Genomic DNA, 5,681 nt, shown 5'->3' on the forward strand with positions numbered 1-5,681 from the left:
CTTTGTCTTGGGTTCAGCTCTGAAGGAGTAAAAAGGCAGGGCCGGGAGCTCGAACCACAGCGCTTTGTCTCACGCCGAGACAGAAGGAGCAGAAGCCTCCTGCAGGCAGCGTGCCCCAGAGAGTTCCCCGGCTCTGGCTCTGCTGCTCGTGCATGGAGGGAGGCAGGGCTGGCAAGCCTTCGGGCAGAGCCGTGGCCCAGCTGCAGCACAGCAGCGCCCTGCCCTCCCATCTGCTCGCTGCGAGCGCTTGCAGAGGACAGGCCAAAAATGCCAGCAGCTCCCGGAGCCGCTGCCCCGCGACTGGGTAATGCAACGCGGCGTGATATAACACAGCGATAAAAACCCCGAGGAAAACCTCCCAAGTAGATATCTTCCCCTGCTGAAGACGGGTCCTCCTCTGCCCCTGCACTCCTGTCTCCCCAGACTCGGATCCCTCCGTGCTTCGGGTGCCGAGCAGCAGCATCCCCACAGGGCCCTATTTCCCGTGACCCGGCGCTGACGAGGAAGGAGGGCAGGGAAGCGTTTTGCCAAGGCTCGCTTCCCCCCTCGCTATGCCTCCCTCCTGCTCCCGGCCGTCCTCAGGGTGATGGATGGCTATTGGTTCTGGCTTCATCCGACAGAGAAATCTGTCACCTCGTGCCAGGGAGAGGTGACAGCAAATCCATCAGCACGGAGACAGCAGGCGCTTGCGGATCGCTTTCAAGGCCACTGGGGGCTGGATGCTTCTTTGCCTCCCGCCTCTCCGGTTCCTCTGTCCCCCTCTTTTACACGAGGCTCAGTAAATCATCACTTGAACAAACCCGTTTGGCCCCTCCTGCATATCCAAATGCTAACAGCTCGGAATTTGTGCGTTGTTGTCTTGTTTCAAAAACACCAGCGAGGCCTTCCACAAGAGTGGCTCGTTCCTAGAGGTTCCTTCTTGGCCCTTCTGCTACTTCCAAAGTCGGGGTCCAAACTCAGGTGGTGTCCCCAGGGGTTTAGCACATATGATGGAAGTGAGGGGAACCAGAGAGGAACCCACTCGTCAAAACAGCAGCTTCCTGCATGGGACAGGCTCAAGAACAGAACTGCAGAGGATGCAGTAAGGCAGGGCACTGAGAAATGAACCCCCAGCTGATAAGGTAGGGCAAAATGTGCTCCTGTGCTCTGTTCCGTGCTTACTGCACACCACCCACCTTGCCCAGCCCTCTGAAATTAGTATTGGACTCCTTTCAGGTGGGCTCTCTGCCAGCTGACATCCAGGCAGAGGGTGCCAGCCATCCCCAGCCCGATGCCCACCTCTCCCTTCACCTCTTTGTGCCTCCAGGCCCCCCGGGACAGCAGCATTTATCTCCCTGGGAGCGCGAGGCGAGGCTTTACCAAGAGATAAGCACAAAGCTCTCGGAGATCCTCTGACAACAGCCCCCAACGCAGCATCGTGCGCACAGACAAATGCTTTTCCTGCTGCTCCAACCACGCTAGGACGTGACTGCTGTCCTCGTGCCAGCGCTATTTGGAGAGGGAGCCAGAGCCAGCCCTCCTCTTCCCCATCCTGGCTCTCCAAAGCCCCTGGTAGCTGGGGGGCTGAGCCTGTTTAGCATTCTCCGTTCCTGAGGGCAGCCAGGGGCATCGGCATAATGAACAGCAGCTTCTGCTCCTGCTCTGCCTCCTTGCACAGGCACAAGGGGACATCCCGCTTGACTGCGAATTGCTTCTGACACGCGTGTGGCATATGGGATGGGAACGAGGTGGCGGCGTGCTGCTGGCAGTGCCCCATCCCCTGCGCCCCCCCAATGCACCTCGGGGCCCCCGGGTGGTGCAGAAGGTGCCCGGGGCCCTGCACAGCCACCCCACGAGGTGCGTGCAGCCACACCGACATCCCCGGCGACAAACCCCTGAATGCTCCACGACACGCAGCGCACCGCAGGCTGCTCCAGCATCCCAAAACAACGGGCTGCCCCCGCCCAGAAGGGGCTTTCAATCCCACCTGCGAGCCAACAAAGTGAATTGTGAATTCTGCACTCAGAGCTGCACAAGCTTAAGACAAAGTGGCCCTTAAAAAAAACAAAAAAGCTGGAATTTTTCAGTGCCTTTTTTTTTTTTTTTAAACGTTTAAATACATTTTGCTGCCCTCTGAACTGTGACACGAGACACCAAAATTGCTAAAGATATTAGAGGAACCATGCCCTGCGTTCCTGATGAGGCTGCTGGCAAAGCAACTCCAATTTGGAGGTGCCAGCAGTCAGACTGCAGCTGAGCCCTGCAGCGGGAGGAACCCGGGCACTGCACGAGGATAAAGGCTGGGGCAAAGGGCTGCCACGGCAGAACGGTGGCAGGAAAACAGAAAGAGAAGCTTGGAAGGCGTCCTGCGCTCCGATGGAAGAGGGAAAGCAGCTGGGGAGGGGGGTGATAACCCCCAGAGCCCAGCACAAGGCAGTTTGGGATCTCCTGAGCGCCCCAAGCCGGGGAGTCCCGCTGCAATCAGGGGCGAAGGCGTCCAAGCTGACGGCAACTTTCCTGGCCGTGGCTCCCCGTGGGACGAGGCCGGGGAGAAACACATCTGGGTGGCAGCCAAAAGGGAGAGCCTGGCCGGGCCCCCGGGCTCGCAGCAAACGCCCTGCAGGTTCCAAGCCAGGGCCGGGACACACGGAGACCCTGCTGGACTGTAGGCTGCCGAGCACAGGATGATTTATGGCTCCTCGCAGCTGGCATGTTCCAGCCAGAGGGCTTCAGACCAGAAAAATGAGCGCCTCCTGCTTCCTTAAAGGAGCAGCTTGGCTGCAGCACTGCAAACCCGCTGCAAAGTTAACCGCCTTGGCATTTTAATATTTTAAGTGCTGACCCCTCATTGATTGCGTTCAGCCTTTTAAATCTTTAATTTACTTATTTATTTGGGTTTTAAACCTTGCCTGCAATTGCAGCTAATTAAAAAGCTCATTAGTCGGCATCCTGAGCTGATTCCCTGGGCTTTATGCACTGTACAGTACGCCTCCTGTGAGCTTAAACCACGGCTGGGACTGCCCGACTTGCTTCCTACCTCCCCAGCTTTATGAGGTGTTCCATATTTTGGAAGCCTATTCCCCCTTCCCCTGATTATTTTGTTTTTAAACCACCGCTCGCTGCAGCCTTCAGGAAAGCCAGCAGCCGCTCTGGCTGCACACAGTAGCTGCGCCACGAAGCTCCCCACAGCTGCTCTCAGCCCTGCGCACAGCTCAGGCCTCCCCCTGCCTGCACGAGGGGCACGATGATGTGCCGACGCCAAAAATCCTAAATAAACCAATTTCCAGCATCACACTCAGCAGCCACCTTGCCCAAGGGTGGTAATCCCATCCCTGTGGAAGGCAAACACCGAGGGCTGAGGGCAGAGCTGGGCAGGACGGGCCCTGAGCTCCCACACCACGGCCAGAAACCTTGCCCAGCTCAGCCGGTGGGATTTCGTTTCACGAGGTCAAAACCAACCCCACCTCTGCTTTGGGTTTTGCATTCATGCCTACAGAACCACGAGAGGATTTCAGAGTCCGCCGCTGCCCTGCTTCCCCCTGCCCACACCCCACATCCCCTGCCCTGGCACCAACACAAGATAACCCTCTCCTCCTCCCAAATCCTCTCTTGCTTCTATCGCTGCTAAGAGGACGAAGTAAAAGCAGGCAGACCAAGGCCATTCTCAGTCCCCTGCTGGCCTAGCACAGCCCAGCCCAGGACTGTGATGAGAAAAGCAAACACGGCTCCGTCCAGCTCATCCCAGACAGGCCAGCGAGAGTTCAGACCGGGGTTTGGTTCTACAACAATCATGATCTACAAAAGCAATCCTAAATCCTAGAACATCCCTCGCTTTCTTCACGCGTCCTTATTGACTCTACAATCCCCAAAAAATGCACAGCCCTGGGGCTGGCTGCCCTTGGCTGCCCTTGCACTGCTGATGCTGCCCTGGACCGAGGACCAGCAGCGAGGAAGGGCTGCGAGAAGCCAGGAACGGATGAGGAGAGGTCCCAGACACCCAGAAACCGAAACAAATTCCCAGCAAGAAATCCAGGGGGGCTGTCGGGATGGGAGGGGGGAAGCTGGGATGGGAAGAGCAGGGAGCGTGCCTCGGGGCCGAGCTGTCTCGGGCTGCAGGAGCCGGGGCAGCGGCTGAGGCTGGAAGCATTTCAGAAGGTTTGTGTTTGGCAGAGCCGGCAGCTGGAACAGAGCTTGCTGGCAAAGCCCCCGGGCTGGCTGGGGAGAGCAGCGGCTCCGGCGCTCCTCCATGAGCTCCGTGGCCAGAGCGGTGAGCCCCCTGCTTCCCTCGGCACCAGGCGCAGCCCCTGCCCTGTTTTCCGAGGGAAAAAAATAAATCCCTGGAAAGCCTTTCCTCCTGCAGAGGCACACACAGACCCCTCTGTCTGCGGCGGGCAGCAGCTTTCCAGCAGCTGCCTTCGGGGGACGAGCCCCTGTGCTTTATTGCCGTGTCAGCTGGAGGTTACGCGCTGCTGCAGGCACCGCCGAGCCCGCCGAAGGCCAAAAGGGCTTCGGGTCCATCTCCCCCCTCCCCTTTCCCACCACGCTGCTGCTTTTTCTTCGCTCCCTTCCCTGGCTGCTGCTGTCGGTGTGGCCGAGCGCGGTGCTTCTCGGCGGTGGCAGGCCTTGGCCCTCCGCCAAGGTCCATCCCTGGGGGGGGGGATGTGGGGAGAGCTTTGAAAAATTCAATCTCTCCGGAGCCGCCGGGGCTGCCAACGCCACCACGCTGCCTGACCTCGGGGTAAACTCGGCGGAAGAGGAGCAGAAGCGGCGGCGGCTGGCACAGCGCTGGCCTGGGATAGCTCCCGGGGAAGAGGCGGCGCGGAGCGGGAAGGCGATGGGGGGGCTGCTGCCCTGCGGGGGGGCTGCTTCGAGGCCTCCTGGGAGCAGCACACAATGCTCTTGCCGGGGTTTGAAACGGGAATCTAAGCAGCAAGGAAATGGCATTGCATGGGAAAGGGCTGGAGCACTGCTCCTGGTGTTGCCCCCCATGTACCCGGTAATTACACACGAGTGTCTGGGGGTGAGGCTTCAGCTCGCCACCAGCACACAAAGCTGCACCTCCTCCCTGTGCCAGCGTGCCCTGCTGCAAGGCTCAGCCCTCAGGTGTCCGTCCCTGCTGTATCCTCAGTCCTGCATCCATCCCTGCTCTGTTACCTTCTTCTCCATCCGCATTTATCTCCTGCTACCTGGTGGGAACACCAGGAGGTCTGCTCCCACAGTGCCTCCAACTCCTCCAGGACGAGAGCTCCTTCCTTTTGGGGATGGGGAGATCTAAACCCAACTCAGCACCTCAGGATGCTGCACCTGGGGGGCACCTTCCTCCAGGAGCTGTTCCCAGCACTGTGTGATTGCCCAGCCAGCGGGGAGGGCGAGCAGCACGGGGCCTGGCAGCCTCAGGGGTCGGCTGGCTGCAGGGAGGCAGCGGGGAGGCTGCAGGTGCCTTTGTGCACGCCTGCGCTTTGTCATGGAAATCCTGCAGGTCTCCAACGCCTGGGCTGGAAATGCTACAGCTAATGAAACCTCTGCGGCTCCCCCCCTCACCGCAGGCAGCCCAGGATGAAGGGGGGGATGAGAAAGATTGACGGATGGAGCCCAGGAGATGCTTTGGGATGGGGTCCATCTGCCCTTGCCCAGTGCGGGGCGTGCTGGGCTGGGTGATGCACGCACACCTCTTTGTGCTCTGCTCACAGCCGCCCTCCCCG

Source organism: Aythya fuligula, chromosome 21 (genome assembly GCF_009819795.1).
Source record: "Aythya fuligula isolate bAytFul2 chromosome 21, bAytFul2.pri, whole genome shotgun sequence".
NCBI lineage: Eukaryota > Metazoa > Chordata > Aves > Anseriformes > Anatidae > Aythya > Aythya fuligula.